Source organism: Mytilus galloprovincialis, chromosome 7 (assembly GCF_965363235.1).
Source record: "Mytilus galloprovincialis chromosome 7, xbMytGall1.hap1.1, whole genome shotgun sequence".
NCBI lineage: Eukaryota > Metazoa > Mollusca > Bivalvia > Mytilida > Mytilidae > Mytilus > Mytilus galloprovincialis.
The window spans coordinates 65,385,406-65,403,104 of record NC_134844.1 but is presented as its reverse complement, the minus strand read 5'-3'; positions in this window follow the sequence as shown (position 1 = coordinate 65,403,104).

Genomic DNA, 17,699 nt, shown 5'->3' with positions numbered 1-17,699 from the left:
CTAGACAAACATTATTTAAATCTCACCTGAGTTTAATCAATAAATATTGACTCGATAAGTTCTTATCTGCACATGCAGCTACTGCACCCGTAAACAATAAAACAGACGCTTTTATCCTCATTGTTTTAAACACTTTAGATAACCAAGTTCATAAAGTTATGTAATTTACACCTTGTAAAAGGTCCTCCATAACTCTTAAATGCAGCAAGATGGCAGATAATCAGCATGAGAGAAGCAAGTATGTCGCTGTGACAATTGCACGTATTGTTTGTAATCACCATTCCACTATAAGTCGTTTTGAGAATACAAAATAGGCAACAAACGATGTTAAAAACCTTCCGAGACCAAGAAGACCACCTATAACATCTGCTAGGCAAAATCATCCATAATGAAGGGTGGTCAGAAGGAAACCCATTACAAACAATACAATCCTTAAAAGAGAGAGGCTGCCATACAAGAGACTTTAAACAAGAACTGTTCGAGCACGACTCATCGCTACTGGATATAGTACGATAAGACCATTCGGGGACCTTTGCTTACAAACTGACATACAATGGCCCGTATACAATGTAGTGCAGGGATCGCCAAAGTTGGAAATTAGCATCGTGGAGGAAGATCCATTGTTCCATTGAAATTCGGTTTATCTTTCTTGGCCCGATCATAGCCCGGATTTGAGCCATATCGAGCATATATGGGACACTATTTGGCGTAAAGTGCGCGAAAGGACACCCCTCGTTCAAACACGTCATGAAATATACAATGCTCTTCATCAGGAATGGTTGCGGTTACCTCAGCAACAAATAAGTCGACTGGTGACAAAAGACGCTTAGAGGCGGGTATCCGTTTGAATGGAGGCTACTAATTATCTGGCGTATAACGATCAACAATGATGTCAACAATCATCATAAGATTAATTTTGAAATGTCTGACATTGTGAAATTCGACTGCAGTATAAGTTGTAAAATGCATTTTTTGTACAAAAAAATACTTCATTTCGTTATCAAAATTATGGTGAGATAAAACATTTTTTTCATGCATTTTTTTTATTCGTTTTAATGCCAATGTTATCATTAACTATGTTTCAATATTATTTTACAAATATTTTATCATATTCTATCCAAAATAACAGGCTGATTTTTCAAAGTTTAAAAAATCAAGGTGTTGCAATACTTTTTTCCATGTGTATAGTAACATAATGGCATTATAATAGAGTTCCCCATTTAGAGGAGGTCAAATGTATTATAGAATGAGCTTTAAATAAATCGTGTGCGTATGGACACATTTATTTTCATATGATATAGTTAATATATAAATTGTGTCGTAAAAAACAATGACACTTAACATTAAGAATGGAAATGGAGAATGTGACAAACAACTACCCGACCAAAGGGCAGAAAACAGCCGACAGCCACCATTGGGTCTTGAATTCAGCGAGAAAATCCCGCATCCGGCAGCGTGCTTCAGCTGGTCACTAAACAAATACGACTGTATTAGTTAAGAGAAAATTGAAGTCATACTAAATTTGAGTTGACTTAAATATATATATAAATGAACTCAACTTAAAAATCTAACAAAACTAACACGGGCCAGAGTCTAATCATTAATACAGACTTGTTTATGTTTTTGATAAATTGTGCTTTTTTTGGGGGCAAATTATTTAGAAAATCGCAAGTTAGATGCGCAACCGCGGAAGGAAGGACAAAACCAGAAATACATTTTGATTAAATGATAGCCTGCAAAATATTTTTTCAAGACAAATGCAGTACTTTTCTAAAAAAAATAATTTGTTTTCAAATGGATCAATATTTATGTATTATTTTCCTCAATGTCAATAATCATTTTAAAAATTACTTCTCTTTGGAAGATATCACTTGTAATGTGTTGAATATGTTGTTATTTTACATTATTACAACATTACCTCTGTTCCAGAGTATATGTAGCCCTGTTCTTTACAGTAAAGCAAACACAAGTTGTTTTCCATATCTAGAGTTTCGTTATCCAACACATATTCATGTGTTAACAGTCTTGTCCATGTATCAATGAAACATCCAACGTAATCATTGCCATCTGTTCAAAAGAATGTATTCATTAAGTTAACAGATTAAAACGGACAATTAGTAAATAAATAACTGTGCAATTATTGCCTACCGAGGGTGTTAGATGTTAATCGAAATGTAAACTACTTTTGTAGGTAATGGAAAGGGGGAAAACATAGTATTTGAGTTATATATATTTGAAATTGGGTAAATAAAAAAAAAATATATTAACAAATTCATTTAATTCCACTCTCTTAGATCTTGTACTGTGGTGAAGAATATGTTGCTGGTGATTTTATGCAGAAAAAAAAGATTAAAAGAGTATCATGTTTTATCATTATACACAGTATCATATCATGCATACATTATCATTATATATGAAATATCAATTAAAGGAACTCACCAATCACCTGTACTTGACACTGAAAAAGAAACAGTTTAAATTGAAAAGATAGTTATAGATTATCTAATCGATGATTTGAAATAAGCACATATATTAAACGAGTGATCAATCAACCCATTAATTCACGAATGCTCAAAGTGCATAAGTAACTTATCAATGTTGTTCGGTCATCAGTTGATATTTGTTTTCGATATTTGAATAATTTGATTCGTTATTTTTATTAGATTTGCAAGAGGCTTTTTTTTTTATGAAATCAATGTAGAAAATGTAAGGAGCTATTTCATGTTTATCTTTTTCTACGCATTCACAATTTGTTTTGATCCGACATAATCGACGTTTTGACAACGCCTACTGTTGTACGACGTCAGAGGAGTGAGATAACCACGTTTCCATATCACTGGGAAATCAATGTTATTCATTGGAGCCAATGTTATATTGCTATCTAATATATACTAATATGTAGTGAATGCAGATCACTTGTATGTGTAATACCGTCAACGACAAACGTTCTGCATCAGCCATCCGTCATGATATCGACATCAGTCACTGTTACAAAGGACTCTTATTTGTATAACGTCATTTCACATTAAGATTAAGTAAGATCTACTTTATAGGTATATAATTTGGCTGTTACAATATAACACTCTGTATCATCCCTGAACTAATGCAAACCTATCGAGTAAAGCTCCTTAGATTATATTGGTGTCTCGGGTTGAAACAACTGTGATATTTAACAAGCTATATGATATTCTCTATTTTCATTGCATGTGCTTGATATTTCAATCTAAGGAAGCTAAATGCATTAAAAACAATGTAACATTAGCATATAAAAAAGTTAAGAACAGGAAAATCCGTAGTTAGTAATCTAATATACATGGATGTCCCGTAGTATCAGTTGAATTATATGATAAAGTGGATATCATTTCAATTAACAATGTTAATGGTGGTTTTTGTCCATGGATTTATGAGTTTGAACAGCGGTATACTACTGTTGCCTTTATTTAACCATATTGGTGTTCTCTTTACAGATTCTTCAGAGACAGGCTTTTCTAAATTGGCTAATTTATTATAATTTCTCATAGAGATAATCCAAGTCGTTTACTATGTTCATATGTTCTAATATTATCATATTGATATGGGTCACGGTCCTTACGATTCCTGTACAAATTGCATTCAAACTATTGCAGGAAAAAACTGAATTTTCAACACATTATTCATACAATGTTCATCCAGCCAGATCAAGTAGGTAAATGTAGGCTGTTTAAATGTCAATAAACAATGTTATACAGTAAATTGGAAAGACCAGAACACATGAAATATTTTGATCTTTCTTCAAAGTCGTTAGGAAAAACACGAAACTATAATAATATAGCAAATCAAGCTCATACTCTGGCATGTGTATTTGTGGTATCTATCTGTTTGTCGTAAATACTGTCATACATTCGTTTTTCTTTCTTGTAATTGCTACGTTTAGAGCGGCGAATTGATAGTAAAAGTTGTATTTATAATTGTATAATGTTTCTGAATTTAACAATTAAATTACATCATTGTTTATTTCTTCAACTATGATATCTTTCGAAAATATTGAAATTGATTCAACATGATAAAAGTACTTTTAAACATTTCGTTAAAACTGCACAGTGTCACTGTCATGTAATTGTTGATGTAAAATATCTTTGATATTCTTAGTTTGTTATCTAAATAGAATTATTCCACACTTACTCGTGTTAAATAAGGATGCATTTTTTTTTGGACAGAAATAATGAATAGCCATTTATATTTCAGTACTTTTTGTATATCATAATTTTTTGTTTTTCATAAAATATGCTGTATGTTATGGAAAAGATTGCAATCAGTCATTATGAATACATTACTTTTGTATGAAATGTGAATAAGTAAGGATAAATATGCATAAACTTTTGTTTTTGTTAAAAACATTCAATTCATTTCAATATTTCACTACCAATTTTTAACTGCCACTGATGTTTTGTACATTTTGTGGTATAGGACTGGGTTTTTTTTCATAAGATCTTAAGAATATCAGAGAAAATGTACTAAAATGATACTCGCATTTTTCTTCGCTTGCTACTTTTTTTTATTTGCAACTAGCTTATAATTTCAAGGTCCTCAAGACAAGGTTTTTTATAAGAATTTTAATAATGTAAGTAGTAAAAAATACTTTTACGTTTGTTTGTGTTGAATATGAATGTAATAATTTCTTTATTTTCATAGAAATAATGAGCCGCCATTTAATTTCAGTACTATTATTCACCAGGTTAGGTAGTTTATTTTTATAAAAGCTAAAGAATATCAGGAAAAAAATGCTAAAATATTGTTCGGATTGTTTTAAATTACTAAGGATTTATATAGTGAATACAAATCCTTAAAATAACCGGTATTTCTTATTTTGACACAAAAAAAAATAAGACAAAAGGGACATCCTTTTCTGAACTTTCCGGGGTTGGAAATATATACAATAACTAAAAACAAAATGACCATTCTCTTTTAATGATATTTGTATTTAGTTTTATCTGCATATTGCTTTTCCTAAACTTCCTAAACTTTTGCATGATAACATACATGTATATAAAAAATGTTGATCTTTTGTACTTGAACATTTGTATATGTCATGTCGTCATTTAAATGAAATGAAACAAAACAAAAATTCCGTAATTTGTGACATAGAAGAGGTCTTCCCGTCAGAAAGGTCTATCAGTCCAATCCTTCCAATCCGTCCAATTAGTCAAATATGTTTGCTATAAGTCTGACTGATTTGTGACGTGGACTTGACAAGAACTTGACTGATCAGTGACCGATCGATGACCGCTGATTGATCGCTAAAACAGTTACGACTAAGGTTGCAAGTATTGCATCTATGATGCGGTTTTTTTTTTTTTTTTTTTATTTAAAACTGAATTGTAAACAATTATCCAATGATTAGTCCTAACTGGTAGTGTTGAAATTATTAACAGAAATAATACATCCAAATAAGAATTATTTAATTATGACAATGTATGCATCACACTTCTTGAACATGGGAATGTGTTTGTATAACTTGAACATAAAAAAATGGAGAAAGGGAATGGTTTTTCAAAATAAAAAATGTTGTTGCTCGTAGAACGAGAACATATGACAAAATTAAGACAGCATAGCTACCCTCAAAAGAGTGGTGTTCCTATTAGAGGAAGCTCATACGAAGAAAAGATCAAACAAACAAAATGTAAAATTATGAAAGCTGGTATATATAAAAGATAGAGAGACGAGATATAACTAAATAGGTTTTTAGAATTAAATAACAAAAAAAGCTTTACAAATTGTATCAACAGGTCAATTAAACAACTAAGTACACTTATACATTTGATAAAGGCAATCATCTCATTTAAAGTCATTATATTTTTTGTTCAAATGGTAAACGGAAAATGTCCTCCGTCTCTCTAAGTAATGATAGTGATACATAGCATACAGCTTTTATTGCGTATGGTATATTTTTATTAAGTATAAGTTTATTTCATTGAATATATATTAAGACACTCTATCTGCATGCTATGTGATCTTAAGCGTTTGTTAAGTTGCGTATTTAATTTTACAATATAAAGAACTGTTTTAACTACATATTTCAGTCTAATAGGCCGAAACTATAATATAGCAAATTTGAAATTTGAAATTAAGATAGTATCATAACATGAAATGGCTATGCGTAAATGTCAGTGTTATGCCTTTGATATTAGATAAATAAATTATAATTACATACCATATGCTGTCGCGGGGAGGCATTGTAGAAGTCTTGAACAGTGTAGAGGCTATGTATAAATTAGACTAAAATAATATAACTTTAATCATTTGTTAATGATTTCATAGAATGAATAAACATCAACAAGCCAAAAAGCTTAACGAACATAATCGTTTCACGAATTTTAAAACGATAGAATGTACGTTAGATTCGGGGAGCTCCTTTTAAACATTATAAATCGTTTGTGCTATTTATTTTGTTCTTTCAAGATAATTGAATAAACAACGCTTAACAACGCTTAACACCAGAACATGCAATTAGTTGCAATATATATTTAAAAGACCAATGTTTTTATTTGATGAACCTTTGAAAAGGGGCTTGTTAAACAATAAAGATGATAATTTAAAAAAGACGTTTACCCTTTCGATTATGCAGTTAAAAGAAATTTAATTATAATGTAAATTTGGATTATCGTTTAATTATTCGAAATAAATATTGGAATAAATACAAAATATCTTTTTGTCTTATACCAAAGTATTCTAAACGAAATTGTAATGAAATCTTTTTAAAGACGTTTTATATCCATTGATATATTTCTAAAAGAAAACATAATATTTTGTAAAAACCGGTTAGATCAAGTTTATTTTATGAATGTCATTGTTTGAAGCTTAAATCTACTTTTATGAATAATTCAACCAAACCAGACATATACCTCACCAAAAGACAGTAATTGTATATTATTATTATTATTATTATTATTATTATTATTATTATGTTCTACGAGGGACGATATTCCCCAAAATTCATTCAATAACCCCTAATATCATATTCTTCTATTGTTTATACAAATCCAACCTCATTGCACTTAATTGCTCATACTGTAATAATATCATATACATTTTGTATATTGCTTATATTATCACTTTATTAATTTGTGTATTATATACTATGTGTTTCACTAAAAAATATTTTATCATTGTATTATTAATTTATTATATCTATGTATCTTGCCTGACAAGGACCTATGGTGTGTGAAATAAATAATGTCTGATGTACATGTACATTGTAGTAATCAAGATTCTTTCTTCCATATAGGTTTATTCACAAAATGAAGGCAGATGATTAACAATGAAATAAAAGAAACTTAAATCAAGTTTTGAGACAAAATTCTAATTGATTAGCATGCATATTGTATATTATACAATGCATATATGGATATAAAAAGACAACCAAAATATAATATTGGCCTCAACAAAACTGTGTCCCTCAATTGACAGGCCTGAAGGTCTTGAAACATGAAAAAAACCTACTTAAATTATTATTATTATTATTATTATTATTAAATTCAACATTTTGAACAAGACGGTTTAAATCAATTAAAACGCATATAAAAATGTGAATGCAGGCTATATTATTTAAACTATTCAAAACTACTGTAAATGTATGTTGGTTAATACCTTAAATTGTAGAATAGTATAAACAAACAAGTCATGCACTGTTTAAATTTTTGAATTTTTACCATGCCATTGCTTCTATTTGTGTGATAATTGAAATACTCTTGATGGTTATTTTGATTTCAAAGATTACCTTGTTATGAAAAGAAATTGCATGGCATATATGCATTTTTTGTACTGTTTGAGATTTTAAGGAATACTTTATATAATTATTTTATATGATTGCAGGGCTCTACATGTATATTTCAGATATGTGATGCACCAAATAGGGTTGATCATTTAGAAGAAGCTACAGACCTTGAGGTAAATATCTTATTGAATGTATACCCAAAATCAATGCACCAAGTATACAATTTGGTTATTCAAGTGCAATCAACTATTTTAAATAAAATTTGTAATACCTGTACCTTACTGTTCTATAAATAAACTTTATTGGAAATTTTTTTAGAAATTTAAAATGTACACAAAAAATACATTTTTTCCAATTAATTTCATCCTTGGAGATACTTTGTAGCTCACCTGGCTCAAAGGGCCAAGTGAGCTTTGCTCATCACTTTGCATGCATCATAGTTCATCGTTAACATTTACAAAAATCTTCTCCTCTAAAGCTAAAATCTTAGCAACAGTCATCATCGGAGTATCTTGTTTAAAACATGTGTCCGATGACCCGGCCCGCAAAGATAGCCACCATTGACAAAATAAAACATAGAGGTCAAATGTAGATTTTCGCTTATATCTGGGACAATATACCTAATGCGCCTCTGATTGAGGAACAGAAAAGTTGTTTGTAAACAAAAACACTGTGTAGTGATATTGGACATGTTTAAATTTTTAACAAGTGATTGAGCTTAACTTTTTGTGTTGATCTGGAAAGTATTGGACCTCAGAATAAATATGTAAAAACTATGGAGTTATTACATGTATTCAAAGTATTAAATTTTCAAAGAAATTATTGTTTGAAAAAAGGGACTTTTTACCAAAAAAAGCCGCATCACGAAAGGATTTTCGAGGTATGCTAATTTACAGAAAAATGAATCACACTTCGTACCCCGAAAATTTAACCACAAATGTGAAAATGTCTCAGCTTCGAAACAAGTCATCATACGTATACAAGTTTACGATATGGGCTGAGCTACAGAAGAAAACGTTACCATTACAATAATACGCATATTGCCCCATCTCAGAAACCAAAGCATTTTCAGCAAATATGCCATAGGGAACATTTTGCATCAGGCAAGATCTGTCTATCTTGCATTTTTCAAATGAATCATACGACCCTTGTGTGGGTTTCTACCCCTAAATTGGTAGTTCTGACAAAATTTTGCAGTTTTTGGTCATTATCTTCAATATTAGTATAGATAAGGATAAACTATAAATAGCAATAATGTTCAGCAAAGTTAGATCTACATAACAGTCAATAGGACCAAATTGTCAATTAAACTCTTAACGAGTTTTTGCCCTTTGTAGTCAATTTTTAACAATTTTAAGTAAATTTTGTAATCTTTTACAAAGATCTTCCCCTCTGAATCTCCATGGCCAAATTCGACCAAACTTGGCCATACTAATCATAAGGGTATCTTGTTTAAAAAATATGTCCTATGACACTGCCTTCAATACAACAGGCCGACATGGCTTAAAATAGAACATTGGGGTAAAATGCAGTTTTTATACAACAAAGTGTTTGCGTTTGTATATTGGTATCATGTCGTTGTCAGTGTTGTACAAAGGCAGATTGGGATAGATTTTAGGGGTTATTGTCCACACTTTTTAAGAATTACAATACAATACTTTTATAATACTTTGTATACATTGGTTTTTTTTTTTATTAATTTCAATTAGGGTTTTATTCTTGAATTCTGGGGGTTCTTTAATATGCTGAATCTAACCGTGTATTAAGCTTTTGGAATTTGGTCCCCATTTTTAAATTGGTCCACATGAGATCCAAAGGGTCCAAATTTAAGCTTAGTTTGATTTCGTAAAAAAAATGAATAAATGAGGTTCTTTGATATGCAGAAACTAACTGTGTATTTAGATTTTTTATTTTGGGTCCCGTTTTTAAATTAGTCTACATAAAGGTAATAAGGTAATAAGGGTACAAAATTCAACTTGGTTTGATTTCAGCAAAAATTCAATTTTTGGTGTCCATTAATACATGTAATATGCTGAATCTAAATATGTATTTAGATTTTTGATTTTTGGGTCTCGTTATCAAATTGATCCACATTGAGGTCAAAAGGATCCAAAATTAAACTTTTTTGGAACCCCCTTCTTTTTTGGAGATGAACGGATTTGAATAGTGACATATGGTTGGACCCCCCCCTTTCTTTTTTTTATCCGAGGTTTGGGACCCCCCTTTTAAAATTGCTTGTTGCGCCCCAAATATTAACAATATATCAAGTTCTGTGATGGTGAATGGTCGACTTTTTAAAGAGTTATGCCCCTTGGAAAATTAATACCTGTGCAACACATGGAAAATTTGAAGTCGATCCTTTTATTAAAACAGAAAAAAAGAGGTCAATAAATAAACGAACAAATATGACACTTTTCATGTATGAATTGCAGTTATGTTATCCTTTGTTCATCTCATTAAAGATAACTTTATTTGTCAATCTGGAGAATGCTCGTCTTGAGAAAAGACCATTTCAGAATTATGTTGAAAACATAATGGTGTAAACATTTAAATATGGGCCTCCATTGCAAAGGGGTATAATTAAAAAAAAAAAAAATGTGGTATGATTCTAATGAGACAACTTTCCACAAGAGACCAAAATGACACAGAAATTAACAACTATAGGTAACCGTACAGCCTTCAGCAATGAGCAAAGCTAATACCACATAGTCAGCTATGGAAGGTCCCAAAATGACAATATATAATCTGTTTGTTATTAGAGTTACTTCTTTTTATACCCGTTTGGATGAAATGTCTATGTTTTATGTTTCAGGAGTTAGAGTTACACATTACGACTTTAGTGAAGCACTGTCATGAAAAAGTTTCTGTGATGAAGAAAAAAAATGAATGGAACTGAAGTCAAAGCTTGTCAGTGTGCAGTTGTAGAGGTTGACTCCTCAAAACAGATCATGACAAGTTACTATATTAAGGGAATTAACCGACTGTTTATGATATGAGCAAATATTTTTAAAATAAAATTATGTCTTTTAAAATGACAGATGATAAATGAAAATTCTAAAACCAGCATTTATGTCACTACACAAATTATTTTGATATCTTTTTAATATTTTATGAAATAAATTCATTATGGGTACAACACATAATTTGCAGAACAGGATGTAACCTTCTGGCCCACTGTGAACAGTCGAAAGGTTTTAATTTATTGGCGTAGATGGAATAAGCACATTAATCTAACCCACAACAATTCAAATATTGCTAATGGAGTATTTTTAGTGATAAAATATTTTTCATGTGTCATTTGATAAGTTACGGGGTTCGTGTTGTTTATTCTTTCGTTTTCTACGGTTTTTTTATGTGTACTATAGTTTGTCTGTTTGTCATTTTCGTCTTAAGCCATGGCGTTGTCAGTTTATTGTCCATTTATGAGTTTGACCGTGCCTCTGGTATCTTTCGTCCCTCTTTTATATCTTATATATGCAATGTTTATTTTATGTTTTAAACAAGATTTGCCTGTTTGCTAATCCTGTAGTCATTTATGGGTTATTGATATGGTTAAAATTCATATTGTTAGTGTAGGGGTTACTAATAATGTCAAATCAATGATATTTGGTATATAGTTAATTTATAATATCCTTTGTAAAAATATGCCGAGCATATTCAGTATGTATTCGTGTGTATTGTTGTGGAAATCATTATTGGACACAATTTGTCTGTTCAACAATATAATCGGTGAAATTTTATCATTTACAATGAACAATCAATGAAATTGGAGGGAAACGTCGACCTGCTAGTAGACCCTTTCCACATCTGCAGGATGCATACTTAACTTTCAGTAAGTTAGGAGAAATTGTACATACTTTTTATAGAGTAAACACATGTTTTTTTTTCAATCTTTAAGGTAGATAGGGTGTATTCCTCCATCTTGGATTTTGAAGTACCAGAAAACAAGGTCTAATCCTTTAATAGAATGTGCAAATTTTGAGAGTACTATGTAAATAAAGGCAACAGTAGTATACCGCTGTTCAAAACTCATAAATCCATGGACAAAAAACAAAATCGTTGTAACAAACTAAAACCGAGGGAAACGCATTAAATATAAGAGGAGAACAACGACACAACACTAAAATGTAACACACACAGAAACGGACCAAGCATCAGACAAAATCCCACGAGAATAACAAATATAACATTAAAACCAAATACATGAATTTGGGATAGACAAGTACCGTGACACGTCTTATCGCAATGTGAAATTACACTCAAAAATAAGAGAAAACAAACGACGCAACGTTAAAATGTAACACACACAGAAACCAACAATAATATAACAATGGCCATATTCCTGACTTGGTACCGGACATTTTTAAAGGAAAAAATGGTGGGTTGAACCTGGTTTTGTGGCATGCCAAACCTCGCACTTTAATGGCAATGTTAAATATAACATTGAAATAACAACATAATATTACAGGACTACAATACAAATAAATAGGAGAACGTATTAGACAAAGAAACACATGATTAATGAATAACAAAAAGCATCAGGTTTAAAATTCAATACGTCAAAAACGCGCCTCGTCCACACAAGACTCACCAGTGACGCCCAGATATAAAAGATCGAAAGCGACAAAAAGTACAAAGTTGTACAGCACTGAAGATCAAAAGTTGAAAAAGGCTGTGTCAAATACGGTTATGTTTTTATGCTTGGGATAAGAACATCCTTATTATTTAGAACAATTAATGCTATTGCAAACAGTAAATTTTATCAAATGAATGTAACAGATATACATAATGAAACTGAAGTATTAACTCATTACAGAAAACAAACAGGAATACATGCAAAGACCAACACAGAATAGACACACCCTACATAAGGGGAGGCAACTCAAATACAAGAGCAGATAATTCAGATTAAGGTACTTTTACAATAAAATGTGTTAGGAATTTACCTATTTTATAATGAATCAAGAACACGGATCCGGTGACCCCATTTTTTTCATTTTCTTAACTGAAAGCATACTATTAAAGCTACCTTCTCAAATTTTTTCTCAAAATTATATGGTGTAGTTTACGCTTTATAGCAGAAAATTGGGTTTTCCATGCATAATCTATACACAATCTGTCAATTTAGAACACCGTGTATAAAAAAAATCATCAGGTACATGCCTTTGTTCAATTAATAAAATGACACTGTTTTCACGATGAATCAAGAAACAACAACACGACCAAAGAGCAACAACAACAAAAAGCCACTAATAGGTCTTTAACACAGCTATAAAATCCTGCACACGAAGGCAAGCTTCAGCTGGCCCCTAAACAGACATGTGGACACGCATACCACGCCATGCGATTCCAATCTCAATATCTTATAAAACAAAACTATCATACAATATCGTTTACATGAACAAATTATTGTGTTTTAAAGCAAAAATTAGTATTATAATAATGTATATCGATGTATCGATGTTAAGTAAAGAGTTACCTTAATTGAATTCGCAATTTTCGACACAATCAACAACACAAAATAATGTATAATCATCCTTCTATGGCGAGTTGCAATCACAGAATGACAGCTATATAAAATTACATAACATGACCTCTAGACAAACAGATTATCAGTCACTACTGATGAATTATTTAATGAAAAATTATTGCTTCAAGCATTGTCTACAGTGAATGCATTTGCAAGTACGATAATCAATTTTGAATGTGCTTTTTAGATATTGTATTATATTAATTCCATAAGTTTTGAACGGTTGCATAAAACAAAAGACCTTAAGCAAATAAATGTGATATTCTTGCCAATAAGACATCTCTGTATAAGAGATCAAATAACACAGACGGGAAATTCATTTTGGGGCCAATTATAGCTTGCTTGTTAGTGTGAGCCAAGGTTCCGTGTCATGTTTTAGGATTTTTGTCATATTTTTTTTCGGAATCGTCTGGTTTAATCCATTTGAATGCATTAACAATTTTTGCCCATTGACCCCAATTTTTCTTTTTATAAATTTTTTACTTGTATAATTACAAGCCATCTGACTAAATCTTATACAATCTTAGTTATTTTGTAATAGTTTTTGAGAACTTAAACTTGTCAATGATAAAGCTAGGAAAAATAAAGAGAGAACATTTTCCTACCAAAATAGTAATGGCTAATATCTCGTAAACAAGCACATTGACCTATATATTTATTTTGCTTTGTTGGTTCCTTTATTAATCCCCTATCACTATATACGAATGTTATTAAAAGCTTGTTATTTTGAAACTGAGTAGCGAACCTCCTTAAAGGCCGTACTTTGACCTATAATGGTTTACTTTTACAAATTGTGACTTGGATAGCGAGTTGTATCATTGGCACCCATATAACATCTTCATACATTATAAATTAGGTAAAAAAAAGTCCAAAATAGGGGTGCAGCAGTCAAAAACCTTGTGTTATGAGCTTAGTAACTATAAAAACAAAACAAAAAGTCAACATCAACAAAAACACAAATAGGTATATAGAGAAAACACACTGATTAACATACTACATGTTTTTATGAACGACAAGTTTAAAGGGGAAAAAATCGTCAAAGAAACAAACCAGATGAAAATAGAGATAGATTAAATATACTTATCCATTTTCTGACGTTTCTAATTTAGGTTACATCGTTGGTTTTCCTGTTTGATTGGTTTTACACTATTCATGTTGGGGCCCTTTAAAGCTTGCTTATTGGTGTGACCAAAGGGTCAGTGTTGAAGGCCGCACTTTGACCTATAATGGTTCACTTTTACGAATTGTGACTTGAATGGAGAGTTGTCTTATTGACACCTATACAACATCTTCTTAAATGTATATAATAGGTAAATATGTCAAAAATAGGGGTGCAGCATTCAACCTTGTGATATGATCTTAATAACTATAAAAAACAAAAAATATGTAAACATCACCAAAACACAAAAAGATATATAGACAAAGCACGCTAGCAAACATGAAAGACAAGAATACAAAAATGTACCATATCACAATAACACAATTATTGGATGTGTTAGTATCAAGGCACATCAAATTGATATTAACAACAATATACTAAAAAATAAAAGTAATATTCGCAAAGACAAATACAGAATAATATAACACACTATTAAGATGATAAACAACATCAGTACCTACAATGCATACTTCAATAACATCCTGTATTTTTTGTGAAGTTGATGTGGAAAATTTATCAACAAAGTCTTGGTATGTTGAGATGAACTTTTTTAAAATAAGGATGACGTGATTTGACATACCATTAGTTCATCAACTTTCTTCTCAGACACTGGCGAATGCAGATGTTATTATATCACCTTCATTATAATTTATCGAACGTGACTTGAAGTAATTAAGTTAATTTTCCTTTTAAAGCAAGAATAATAAATAACCATGAAAAATCATTATGTGCAGTCAATGAATATAATGAATAGAATTTCAAAACTCATTCTACTTGTTTTTTTGACGTCACTGAATGAATGCATGATCTTTTTTATCGTAAACAAACTACATAGTAACAGAGAAGATAATATTACAATAATAACAAATATTAAAATAGCATAAGTGAAATACGAATTATTATTAATTGATATTATAATATATGTTTCATTGTATTTGGACAAAAGATAAATAAAGGCAGCAGTTGTTTTAACCAGGAGGAAAGCCTTTCAAATACATAGATTTAATAAATCTACACATTTTATTAAACTCAACACAATTTTGAACAAATTTGTTTGTATTTAATAAATTTTAAGTTTTTACTGTGATATTGTGTAAAGTATTTGCTTCCTCCATCTTTGATATAAGTGCATGACATTATATCATGGTATTCATCATCGATGTCAGCTAAGTCAGAAAGGTGACACACTACTCGATGTCTTAGAATAGTGCGCCACTTTCCGTTCAAATTGGTAAACGGTTATATTTACATCTAAATTATCAGAAGGTAGTTAATAAATTAAATGGTAGTACTGATAACTGATACTAGTTTCAAATTGAAAAAGAAACAACATCATTAAACAATATATAACACAGTTGAATTGTTTATTTCAGTTGACTATGTTGACCATTCTTAAATAAAGTGGTTTCTGAATATTTGCTGAACACTGAATACGACCCAATGGTTCTTAAATAAGTTGTGACGGTTATTTACATTTTGATGTAAGTTTCTTATAAATTTTTAAAGCCTTTTACTCTACAGGTCTGTCGATTTTTATTTCAATGAAGATTGATAATGCATTAAAAAAAGATGTAAAGTTTATTCCTAAATGCGACTCATTTGTTACAAGTTTGGCTGTCAACAGGACAAGTTCAAATGAATGAACCCTTCCAATGAATAATGTATGCTAGTCAAGAATATTTCACTCGTTTAAACAATCATATCAACAACGTAAACAACATATACATTAACCAAACATTCATCAGAACCTCTGACCTTTATCTTCGTTAAAATGCCTCTGATGTATGTAATGATTCCAATTGTATGTGAGTGGTAAACATTTCACCTATTAGGAAAATTTTCGACAAGAATTTTGTAATTGCTTTGATCGCACTTGAATAATTATTTCTAATTTCTATAGGTGTTTATTATATTGGAAGGCATTAACAAAGACACAGAGATAAAAGAATAAACCAGTTTGCATCATGTCAGTGTGTATTCAATTACACCAATGGTTTGTCTGAGTTTAACATAATCGCATAAACACGCAGATGAGGTGTGCAATAAATTAAAACTGTTATGTATTAAGGCCTTAGTAACATTTTTTTCATAATTGTTGTAAATATAAAGTCACATTTCTAATATTTTCGTGTACATATAAATATTTGTTTATATTATTAGACTTTGATATATGTAATATGCAAATAGGCAAGCAGATGAGATATTCTTAAAGCTATAATGTATTAAGGCCTCAATTACTCTTTTCAATTAATGTGACATTTCTATTAATTTCGTGTAAAACATTTAAAAATAAGTATTGGTAAAAAAGTGACACCTAACATCAATCCGAATTCAGAAAGCAACAAATCGTATTTGAAAGACTCCGTATACATACTTTTAGTATTTTATTGTAATTATATTACAAAATAATGATCACATGATGCTAGTATTACTAGACTTACAATTGCTTTGATTGTTACTCATAACATAATTACAGAAGTAACTGAGTTAATGAAAATCCACCACACCTCCGACCATTTTGTTTTGTTAATAATGCATTGATAAAAGCCTTCAAATACGAGTCTCTGTGATCATAGAAATGGCTAGACATGGCTAAGAAATTTGCATAAGAATTAAACAGAAGCGAAGGGTGAAAAAAAGCTGCAATGCAGCAAAATAAGTTTATGCTATCACAAGCTATAAAACAGGTTGTTAACATTTCGCATACAAAATTAACTGATGACGAGCAATTTGTATTATCCAGAGGCTTAACATTCATTCCTTCGCCGTCAGTCAAAAAGGCAAAGCAGGATTTATTTCATGATTTTAATGAAAGAGGGACGAAAGATACCAGAAGGACAGTCAACCTCATAGATTGAAAATAAACTTACAACGCCATGGCTAAAAGTAAAAATACAAACAGACAAATAGTAGTACATAAGACACAACATAGAAAACTAAAGACAGCTGGGGATGATCTCAACATACGTTACAAATAAAACTAAGCAAAATGACAATCATTCACACAGATTGAAAAAAGGACTACTAGCAGTTACTGACATGCCTGATCCAGACTTTAATTAACATGGTTAAAAAGTTATGTTCTGTATCATATCGTTCTAAAAGAATATAATATATACCATGCTAACAACTGTTTTCAGAAGTTTTTTTTCGTTTTCGATGCAAAGACCCAAGGAGTGAATCAATATCAATTCCCCCCAAAAGAAGTCATCTGTAATGACTCGATAACGGTATCGTTACAATATTTGTTAAGTCTT